Source organism: Delphinapterus leucas, chromosome 4 (assembly GCF_059928025.1).
Source record: "Delphinapterus leucas isolate spDelLeu-1000000601 "Yukka" chromosome 4, BTC_Dleu_Yukka2, whole genome shotgun sequence".
Lineage (NCBI taxonomy): Eukaryota > Metazoa > Chordata > Mammalia > Artiodactyla > Monodontidae > Delphinapterus > Delphinapterus leucas.
This window is the reverse complement of record NC_143132.1, coordinates 19,937,207-19,947,744: the sequence shown is the minus strand read 5'-3', so window position 1 is coordinate 19,947,744 and position 10,538 is coordinate 19,937,207. Positions and strand designations below refer to the sequence as shown.

At 35.3% G+C, this 10,538-nt stretch overlaps 1 pseudogene; it reads left to right on the top strand.

The window, feature by feature from the left end:
* The first annotated feature begins 2,883 nt into the window (after positions 1-2,883).
* On the top strand, positions 2,884-4,550 carry LOC111175130 (general transcription factor IIH subunit 3 pseudogene; annotated as a pseudogene).
* Positions 4,551-10,538: the final 5,988 nt, after the last annotated feature.

Genomic DNA, 10,538 nt, shown 5'->3' with positions numbered 1-10,538 from the left:
CAGAAACTCTGCAAACCAGAAAGGACTGGAAGGACATATTTAAAGTGATGAAGGAGGAAAACCTGCAACCAAGATTACTCTACCCAGCAAGGATCTCATTCAGATTTGTTGGAGAAATTAAAACCTTTACAGACAAGCAAAAGCTGAGAGAGTTCAGCACCACCAAACGAGCTTTACAACAAATGCTAAAGGAACTTCTCTAGGAAAGAAACACAAGAGAAGGAAAAGACCTACAAAAACAAACCCAAAACAATTAAGAAAATGGGAATAGGAATATACATATCGATAGTTACCTTAAATGTAAATGGACTAAATGTTCCCACCAAAAGACACAGGTTGCCTGAATGGATACCAAAACAAGACCCATATATATGCTGTCTACAAGAGACCCACTTCAGACCTAAGGACACACACAGACTGAAAGTAAGGGGATGGAAAAAGATATTCCATGCAAATGGAAACCAAAAGAAAGCTGGAGTAGCAATTCTCATATCAGACAATATAGACTTTAAAATAAAGAATATTACAAGACACAAAGAAGGACACTACATAATGTTCAAGGGATCAATCCAAGAGGAAAGTATAACAATTGTAAATATTTATGCACCCAACATAGGAGCACCTCAATTCATAAGGCAAATACTAACAGCCATAAAAGGGGAAATTGACAGTAACACATTCATAGTAGGGGACTTTAACACCCCACTTTCACCAATGGACAGATCATCCAAAATGAAAATAAATAAGGAAACACACACTTTAAATGATATATTAAACAAGATGGACTTAATTGATATTTATAGGACACTCCATCCAAAAACAACAGAATACACATTTTTCTCAAGTGCTCATGGAACATTCTCCAGGATAGATCATATCTTGGGTCACAAATCAAGCCTTGGTAAACTTAAGAACATTGAAATTGTATCAAGGGTCTTTTCCGACCACAATGCTATGAGACAAGGTATCAATTACAGGAAAAGATCTGTAAAAAATACAAACACATGGAGGCTAAACAATACACTACTTAATAACGAATTGATCACTGAAGAAATCAAAGAGGCAATCAAAAAATACCTAGAAACAAATGACAATGGAGACACGACGACCCAAAACCTATGGGATGCAGCAAAAGCAGTTCTGAGAGGGAAGTTTATAACAATACAACCCTACCTTAAGAAACAGGAAACATCTCGAATAAACAACCTAGCCTAGCACCTAAAGCAATTAGAGAAACAAGAACAACAAAAACCCAAAGTTAGCAGAAGGAAAGAAATCATAAAAATCAGAGCAGAAATAAATGAAAAAGAAAGGAAGGAAACAATAGCAAAGATCAATAAAACTAAAACCTGGTTCTTTGAGAAGATAAACAAAATTGATAAACCATTAGCCAGACTCATCAAGAAAAAAAGAGAGAAGACTCAAGTCAATAGAATTGGAAATGAAAAAGGAGAAATAACAACTGACACTGCAGAAAAGCAAAAGATCATGAGAGATTACTACAAGCAACTCTATGCCAATAAAATGGACAATCTGGAAGAAATGGACAAATCCTTAGAAATGCACAAGCTGCCAAGACTGAACCAAGGAGAAATAGAAAATATGAGCAGACCAATCACAAGCACTGAAAATGAAACTGTGATTAAAAATCTTCCAACAAACAAAAGCCCAGGACCAGATGGCTTCAAAGGTGAATTCTATCAAACATTTAGAGAAGAGCTAACACCTATTCTTCTCAAACTCTTCCAAAATGTAGCAGAGGGAAGAACACTCCCAAACTCATTCTATGAGGCCACCATCTCCCTGATACCAAAACCAGACAGGGATGTCACAAAGAAAGAGAACTACAGGCGAATATCACTGGTGAACATAGATGCAAAAATCCTCAACAAAATACTAGCAAACAGAATCCAACAGCACATTAAAAGGATCATACACCATGATCAAGTGGGGTTTATTCCAGGAATGCAAGGATTCTTCAATATACGCAAATCAATCAATATGATTAACCATATTAACAAATTTAAGGAGAAAAAACATATGATCATCTCAATAGATGCAGAGAAAGCTTTTGACAAAATTCAACACCCATTTATGATAAAAACCCTGAAGAAAGTAGGCATAGAGGGAACTGTCCTCCACATAACAAAGGCCATAAATGACAAACCCACAGCCAACATCGTCCTCAATGGTGAAAAACTGAAAGCATTTCCACTAAGATCAGGAAAAAGACAAGGTTACCCACTCTCACCACTCTTATTCAACATAGTTTTGGAAGTTTTAGCCATGGCAATCAGAGAAGAAAAGGAAATTAGAGGAATCCAAATCAGAAAAGAAGAAGTAAAGCTGTCACTGTTTGCAGATGACATGATACTATACATAGAGAACCTTAATGATGCTACCAGAAAACTACTAGAGCTAATCAATGAATTTGGTAAAGTAGCAGGAGACAAAGTTAATGCACAGAAATCTCTGGCATTCCTATACACTAATGATGAAAAATCTGAAAGTGAAATCAAGAAAACACTCCCATTTACCATTGCAACAAAAATAATAAAATATCTAGGAGTAAACCTACCTAAGGAGACAAAAGTTCTGTATGCAGAAAATTGTAAGACACTGCTGAAAGAAATTAAAGATGATACAAATAGATGGAGAGATATACCATGTTCTTGGATTGGAAGAGTCAACATTGTGAAAATGACTCTACTACCCAAAGCAATCTACAGATTCAATGCAATCCTTATCAAACTGCCACTGGCATTTTTCACAGAACTAGAACAAAAAATTTCACAATTTGTATGGAAACACAAAAGTCCCCGAATATCCAAAGCAATCTTGGAGTCATGTACCAAAATGTTCATTGCAGCTCTATTTACAATAGCCCGGAGATGGAAACAACCTAAGTGCCCATCACCGGAAGAATCGATAAAGATGTGGCACATATATACAATGGAATATTACTCAGCCATAAAAATAAACGAAATTGAGCTATTTGTAATCAGGTGGATAGACCTAGAGTCTGTCATACAGAGTGAAATAAGTCAGAAAGAGAAAGACAAATACCTTATACTAACACATATATATGGAATTTAAGAAAAAAAAATGTCATAAAGAACCTGTAAGAACCTTTATTCCTGTAAGACAGGAATAAAGACACAGACCTACTAGAGAATGGACTTGAGGATATGGAGAGGGGGAATGGTAAGCTCTGACAAAGCGAGAGAGAGGCATGGACATCTATACACTACCAAACGTAAGGTAGATAGCTAGTGGGAAGCAGCCGCATAGCTCAGGGAGATCAGCTCGGTGCTTTGTGACTGCCTGGAGGGGTGGGATAGGGAGGGTGGGAGGGAGGGAGACGCAAGAGGGAAGAGATATGAGAACTTATGCATATGTATAACTGATTCACTTTGTTATAGAGCAGAAACTACCATACCATTGTAAAGCAATTATACTCCAATAAAGACGTAAAAAAAAAAAAAAAAAGTATGCCCTATGTGTTATATGGGCTCATTGGATGGTCACAAATGTGGAGGGAAAACAGTCAATATTTGAAGAGATATAATTATTTAAAAATTTGAGACTGCAAGTGGCTGTGTGCTGAGGGACCCGGGCTGCCATGGTCTCAGACGAAGATGAATTGAATCTTCTAGTTATCGTAGTTGATACCAGCCTAATTTGGTGGAGAAAGCAAGCATTAAAGTAATCTCAGTTTACTTTATCAAAATGCTTAAACGCAGTGATGGTGTTAGGAAATTCTCATTTATTCATGAATCGTTCCAACAAACTTGCTGTGATAGCAAGTCACATTCAAGAAACTCAATTCTTATATCCCGGAAAGAATGGCAGACTTGGAGACTTCTTTGGAGACTCTGGCAACGCTTCTTCTGAATTTAATCCCTCAGGAAGTGAAGATGAAAATATGAGTTGTTAACTTCAGCAAATGAAATTATTGTTGAAGAGATAAAAGATCTAATGACCAAGAGTGACATAGAGGGTCAACATACAGAAACTCTGCTGGCAGGATCCCTCGCCAAAGTTGTTTGCTACATTCATGGAATGAAGAAGGAGGTTAAAGATAATCAGGAAGTTAAATCGTCTATTGGGTGATTAAGGCTGCAGAAGACAGTGTGTTGCAATATATGAACTTCATGAATGTCAACTTTGCAGCACAGAAGCAGAATATTTTGATTGGTGCCTGCGTGTTAGACTCTGATTCAGGACTCCTCCAAAAGTCTTGTGACATCACAGGGTGACTGTACTTGAAGGTGCCTCAGAGGCCCTCCCTTCTGCAGTATTTACTGTGAGTTTTTCTTCCTGATCAAGATCAGAGATCTCAGTTAATCCTCCCACCCCCAATTCTTGTTGACTACCGGGCTGCTTGTTTCTGTCATCGAAATCTCATCGAAATAGGCTACATCTGTTCTGTGTGCTTGTCAGTATTCTGCAATTTCAGCCCTATCTGCACTACATGCAAGACAGCCTTTAAGATTTCTCTACCTCCAGTACTGAAGGCCAAGAAACAGTAACTAAAAATGTCTGCATGATAGTAAAAATTGTTTCTCCATCACTTAGAGCTATTAATAGAAATTATATGGCAAAATCTATGTTAGGAAGGCTCTGAAAAAAAGATACGTGTAAGATAATTTTTAATGAACTTTCTTACAGGAAATATTGTAAAACATCATCCTCATCCTGTGTTTCTGGGGAGCTGATTTATTGGAGGCAGTCATTCTATGCAATATACCCTAAAATCTTTTCTGACTGTTTTTTGTCCAGAAATGGGGGAAGAAAGCACAAATTGTGACTAGATGATCATTTGTCAAAGACAGTCTGTGCTGATTATAGGTGTCAGAACCTACCCATCTAGGTTCCTACTATGAAATGTACAACATGAAATTTGAATGCAGTTTTGGAAAAAGTGACTATTTATGGAGTAATGGCATTAATCAAGATAGAACATCTTACTTGAATCAACACAACTTTGACAATAATCAAGTAAATAAAATCCTTATTTTCTAGATTGAGATTTAGCTCCAGATATCAGCAGATATTTATTCTTTTGTCTGACATCAGTACATGTTTAGACAGAGTCATCCAAATGACAGTTTGTCACTGAATATCTCTAAAAGCTGATTTTAAATGAATAAGGAGAGTGAGTGCAGTAGTCTGGTAGCAACTTTTTCTTTAGAAACAGTTGTGTGAAGAGCTTGTTTGTGAAAGCCAATGTCTGGGTTCTGAGGGGGAATTTCTTGGGGAGAATGGCTTCTTTACATTTAAGTGTTGCCCCCTCATAGAATTCATCCCTTTTTTAATGAGGAGGGGAAAAGCATTAATACTGAAGAACTGCTCTCTAGAAGCTTTGGACTTAATACTGTAAACTTCAATAAGTTCAAAAGAAAATTATTTGTAATTTCAACAATAAAAAAACTTATTTTTCTATGTAACCTTGAAGTTATTAAAAGTCCTTTTAAATTCCAGCATAGTGTAGAAAGGATTTTCAGGAATGGGCGCTGGTTTGATTTGTTTTTTAAAAGTATATTGACAAAAATCTATTTGTGTATACAACCTTGTATATAAATAAGATTTTATTTTTCTCTTGATACCATCTCAGAAACTGAGTTTCATTTAAGTAATTTGGTGTTTGTTTAGATTATTTCCGGTAGATTTTGTATTCTGGATTTACGATTTTGTTAACAAATACCCAAAGATTTTGGTGATCACTTTCCAATGATTTGTTAATCTTTGAGCTTAAGAATCTGTTTGTCTTTTAAAAATAATATTCAATATTTCACAGCCTAACTAATTGTAATGGAGATCACTATTTTAAGTCTAGGAAATAAAACATCATATATCTGAAGATGAATAATTTCAAATAAGCTGATAAGGTTTCTGTTATTACTTTTTCATTTGAAATGTTTTATGGACTGGCTTAATTCTGTCTAAATTTTACTTTTAACTGTTGTGTTAATGTTTTATTTTGTATAAATTTTTATAATAAAATAATTTATATTTTCGTTAAAAATAATTTGAATGACTGAGATCCATACTCCTAAAGACAGATGACTCACTAGAACCCTACAAAAATATTTTGCTGCTTATGCCTCTGTCAAAACAAATACCATGATCTTCAGGATTGTAGAAAAACACACCCATGGCACCCCTGTAGCACAGCCAGTAAAACTCAGATGGATTTTTGAACCCAATAAAGCAAACAGTGAGGCCCCTAAATGTGACCATACTGATTTGATGTTCTCTGGAGGAAGAACCTTAGAAATATAAATGGGGTAGAGAGACCCATACACCAAAGTATATCAACTAAATGAGGAGGAGAAAGAAAGGGAGAAAGGTAGAGGGAGGAAGGAAAGAAGGAAGGAAGGAAAAAGAGAAATAGAAAATATGAACAGACTAATTACCAGTAATGAAGTTGAATCAATAATTTTAAAAAGTCCCAGCAAACAAAAGTCCAAGATCTGATGGCTTTACAGGTAAATTCTACCAAATGTTTGGGGACGTATTAACACCTATATTTCTCAAACTATTCCAAAAAATTTGCAAAGAAAGTAATGCTTTTGAAGTCATTCTACAAGACCAGAATCATCCTGATACCAAAATCAGACAAAGATCACACACAAAAAATAAAATTATGGACAAATATCACTGGTGAACATAGATGCAAAAACCTCAACAAGGGCTTCCCTGATGGCGCAGTGGTTGAGAGTCCGCCTGCCAATGCAGGGGACTTGGGTTCGTGCCCCTGTCCGGGAAGATCCCACATGCAGCGGAGCAGCTGGGCCCGTGAGCCATGGCTGCTGAGCCTGCGCGTCTGGAGCCTGTGCTCCACAACAGGAGAGGCCACAACAGTGAGAGGCCCGCGTACCGCAAAAAAAAAAAAAAAAAAAAAACTCAACAAAATGTTAGGAAACTGAATTCAACAATACATTAAAAGGATTATACATCATGATCAAAAGGAAAGAATACCAGAAAGAGAAATTAAAAAGACAACCCCATTTACAATTGCATCAAAAAGATAAAATACCTAGGAGTAAATGTAAATAAGGAGCTAAAATATTTATACTCATACACTGTACATATGGTATCAACTACCATCATGCATGATAAACCCACTGCAGAGTTGCTGTTTTACATCCCTTAACCAAGACACCCATGATAAAAGTCAGGACCCAAGGGTCAACATAGTTGGAGATACTTCTGGTAGTCATCTTAGCACTGGATGCCCTGGCCAACAACTAGTTCATCAATATTTTTATAGAATCTTGAGCCATTAACAATTGTCTGTCTGCCTGATACAGCCAATGGCAGTAACAACATCCCTTATCTAAGGAATATCTTGACTCATAGATACCCAAAATATAAATCAAGGTCACATGTCTCTACACGACTTCATAAGCTTATTCCCTTCAAGCATCCAGACATTGGAAATAATGTTAGAGAAACAATTTATTGGAATTTCCAATCAACCTTTCTTTACCTGATGTTAGAATATTGTTCCCCTGTAGAGGAGGAAAGAGTTTCTTTCTCCTGAGGTCTTCTGGGGTTTCTATTAGTCTAGAGCTACATTATCCCAATTTTAATATTTGAATATTTCCAAATCACTTGGGTGATCCAACACAGGGCCATAAGTGTGCATTTTAGAGCTATTTAACTTATGGTTCATCTTTATCTTAGTACATAGTTTTGGGGGATACAAGCTTTAGTTTGTGGTTGCCAAGGAGGAGAGGGAGATGGATAGAGGGATAATTAGAGAAAAATAGTGAATTAGAATGGATCCTTTAGCTGGTTCCTTATTTAAACCTAAAAAGGAAAAAAAAATGCTTAAGTTAGTGAAGGTTTGTCATAATTTCTGCCTTTGTTATGCCCTCATCTTGAACTTGAGTCTCCATAGACTAAGGAGGACATCAAAAAGACAGCCAATTTTTGAGGCTCATTTTTTCTTTCTTTCTTTCTTCCTTCCTTCCTTCCTTCCTTCCTTCCTTTCTTTCTCTCTCTCTCTCTCTCTCTCGCTCTCTCTCTCTTGCTCTCTCTCTCTCCCTCTCCTTCTTTCTTTCTTTCTTTCTTTCTTTATTTATTTCTTCCTTCCTCCCTTTCTTTCTTCTTTCTTTTTTTTTCCTTTTTATCAGAATACACCTGCCCTCTTAGCAGAATCAGCTTTCAGTACTTGAATTTTTCCCAGTGTTTGTGCTATATCTCACACCATCAATAAGATGCCTTGATTATTTTGTCAAACCTTTTAGTTATTCTCATGAAAAGGTTGAATTGAGCCACCTAATACTCCATGAGCTAAGGCAGACCCTTAGCCAATTTTATGTTCTATGCACACATTCTTAAGTAATCTTATTCAGGTGGAACATGTTGGGTTATTTTTTGTGATAAAATGACAAAATCATTGCTGTAATAACTCAACCAGATATTTTTCATCTGTCATGTGTGCGTATCACACTAAGTTACTCTCATCATATTGTTAATTCTAAAATACCTAAAAATTCAATTTCACTACACTTCTCTATCCTTAATGAAGGTCTCTATCCTTGATGACTGAATGTAGTTTATGTTTTAGAGATGAAAGATGTTAGAGAGGCACTGTTTTGCAGTTTCTTTTCTTCCTGTCTTTAATCTGTCTTACAAAATTCCTTCATGAAAAGTTGTATATCAACAACTGGTAAATTTATTTAAATTTTTAAGACTGATATTTATGTACAGTATGCATATATGTATACAGAAACATGACATATACATTATGCATATACACATATATGCATATATGCATATACATGCATGCCAGTTTTGCTAGGTAACTAGAAAACTTTAGAATCATCTAAAGAGAAAATACTGTGGTTTTCTTATGTATACATTTATTTATAGGCTTCATCTGAAAAATGAATTAAAGCAACAGAATATATGCCCTATAGGAATAAGGAGCTTTAATACTTCTCTACCACATTTTATAGACTTTATTTCTTTTTCTAATCAAGTGAAATTCTATAAAAGGAAACTCATTTTCCTTTGTATTACATCTTGATTAATCTTTTTTATTTACAACGTGACTAGATAAATCAAGAGAATATTTTATGAAGGTCATCTAAATTCCACTAAGCAAATTAAATTAATTGACAAGGGTTGGCTGGGTATTTGTGAAGTACCACAAAGAACTCCATTGTTATTTTTAAGAACTAGACATTTACTCCTTGTCAAATTAACAGATTCAATTGAGAAATCATAGTTAATACAACAGTCACCCACTTGGTTATACTCTGTAATTACTCTACATGACAAAGTTACTAACATTAGAAAAACCACTAATAAGAACTAGCTAAATCACAGCCCCTTCATTGTGGGGAGGAGAGCATTTTTTTTTCAAATTTTCAAGTAGTGCACTCAAAAATACATTTATTAAGCTTTTACCACTTGAGTAATATTACATTTTTGGGATGAACTGAAGTGTATCATTTCAATTTTCCAATCTGATAATTAGTAAACATACTCTCCTGTGATGAAAAATATTGAATCTTTTCGTTCTTTTTGATTCATTAATCTCTTTCAAAAATTGAAAAAAATCAGTCTACCCTTGTCTTGGTATTCAAGAAATGATACAAGTTGGATGCTAATATTGAAAGGTTAGATAATGGATCCCAAATATTTTAGATACTAACAACATATCCTAAGTGATCTGCAGTAGAATACATTTCCTGAAACCAAATATTTTTAGTGAATAATTGTTTGCCACTTACTATGGACTAAATATTTGGGTTCCTCCAAAATCCATATGTTGAAACCCTATGTGGAGGTGGGGGCTTTGGGAGGTAATTAAATTTAGATGAGGTCCTTAGGGTGGAGCCCCCATTATGGGGTTAGTACTTTTATAAGATGAAGAGACCAGAGCTCTCTCTCTCCCTCCATGTGAGGAATCAGCAAGAAGGCAATGATCTGGAAAGAGGTAGAAGGCCCTCACTATGAATATGATCAAGCTGGCATCTAAGCATGCTGACCACAAGGCTGATCTCAGACTTTCAGCCTCCAGAACAGTGAGAAATAAATGTTTGTTGTTTAAGGCACCTAGTATATGGTATTCTGTTATAGCAGAATGCCAGACTGATTAATAAATTACTCATTTATAAACATCCTATTCAAGGCTAATTTGCAAACTTTTGTTCCTGATTGTCTGATGCTTTAATTCTTGATTACCTAGAATCTATTTTACATATATGAGCATATCAATCACCCCAAAGTATGTTTAATCAGAGTGAATGTTTGCAAATATAAAATGGCATTTTCTAAGAATTTAGACATATACTAGGCTATGAGAACAAATTTGATTAAAAGTTTGTTTCTGTGGTTGTCCTTGCCAACGTTGAAATGGAAGCAATTGTAAAAATAAATAAACTTTACAATAAACAGAAATAAAAAAAGGCAGAATTGATTATACCAATTTACATTGATTGGCTGTTTTAATAATGTCTTTAAAATAGTAGATTTTTGTTTTTGTTTTTTTGCTATTGATTTATACAGCAAAGCTA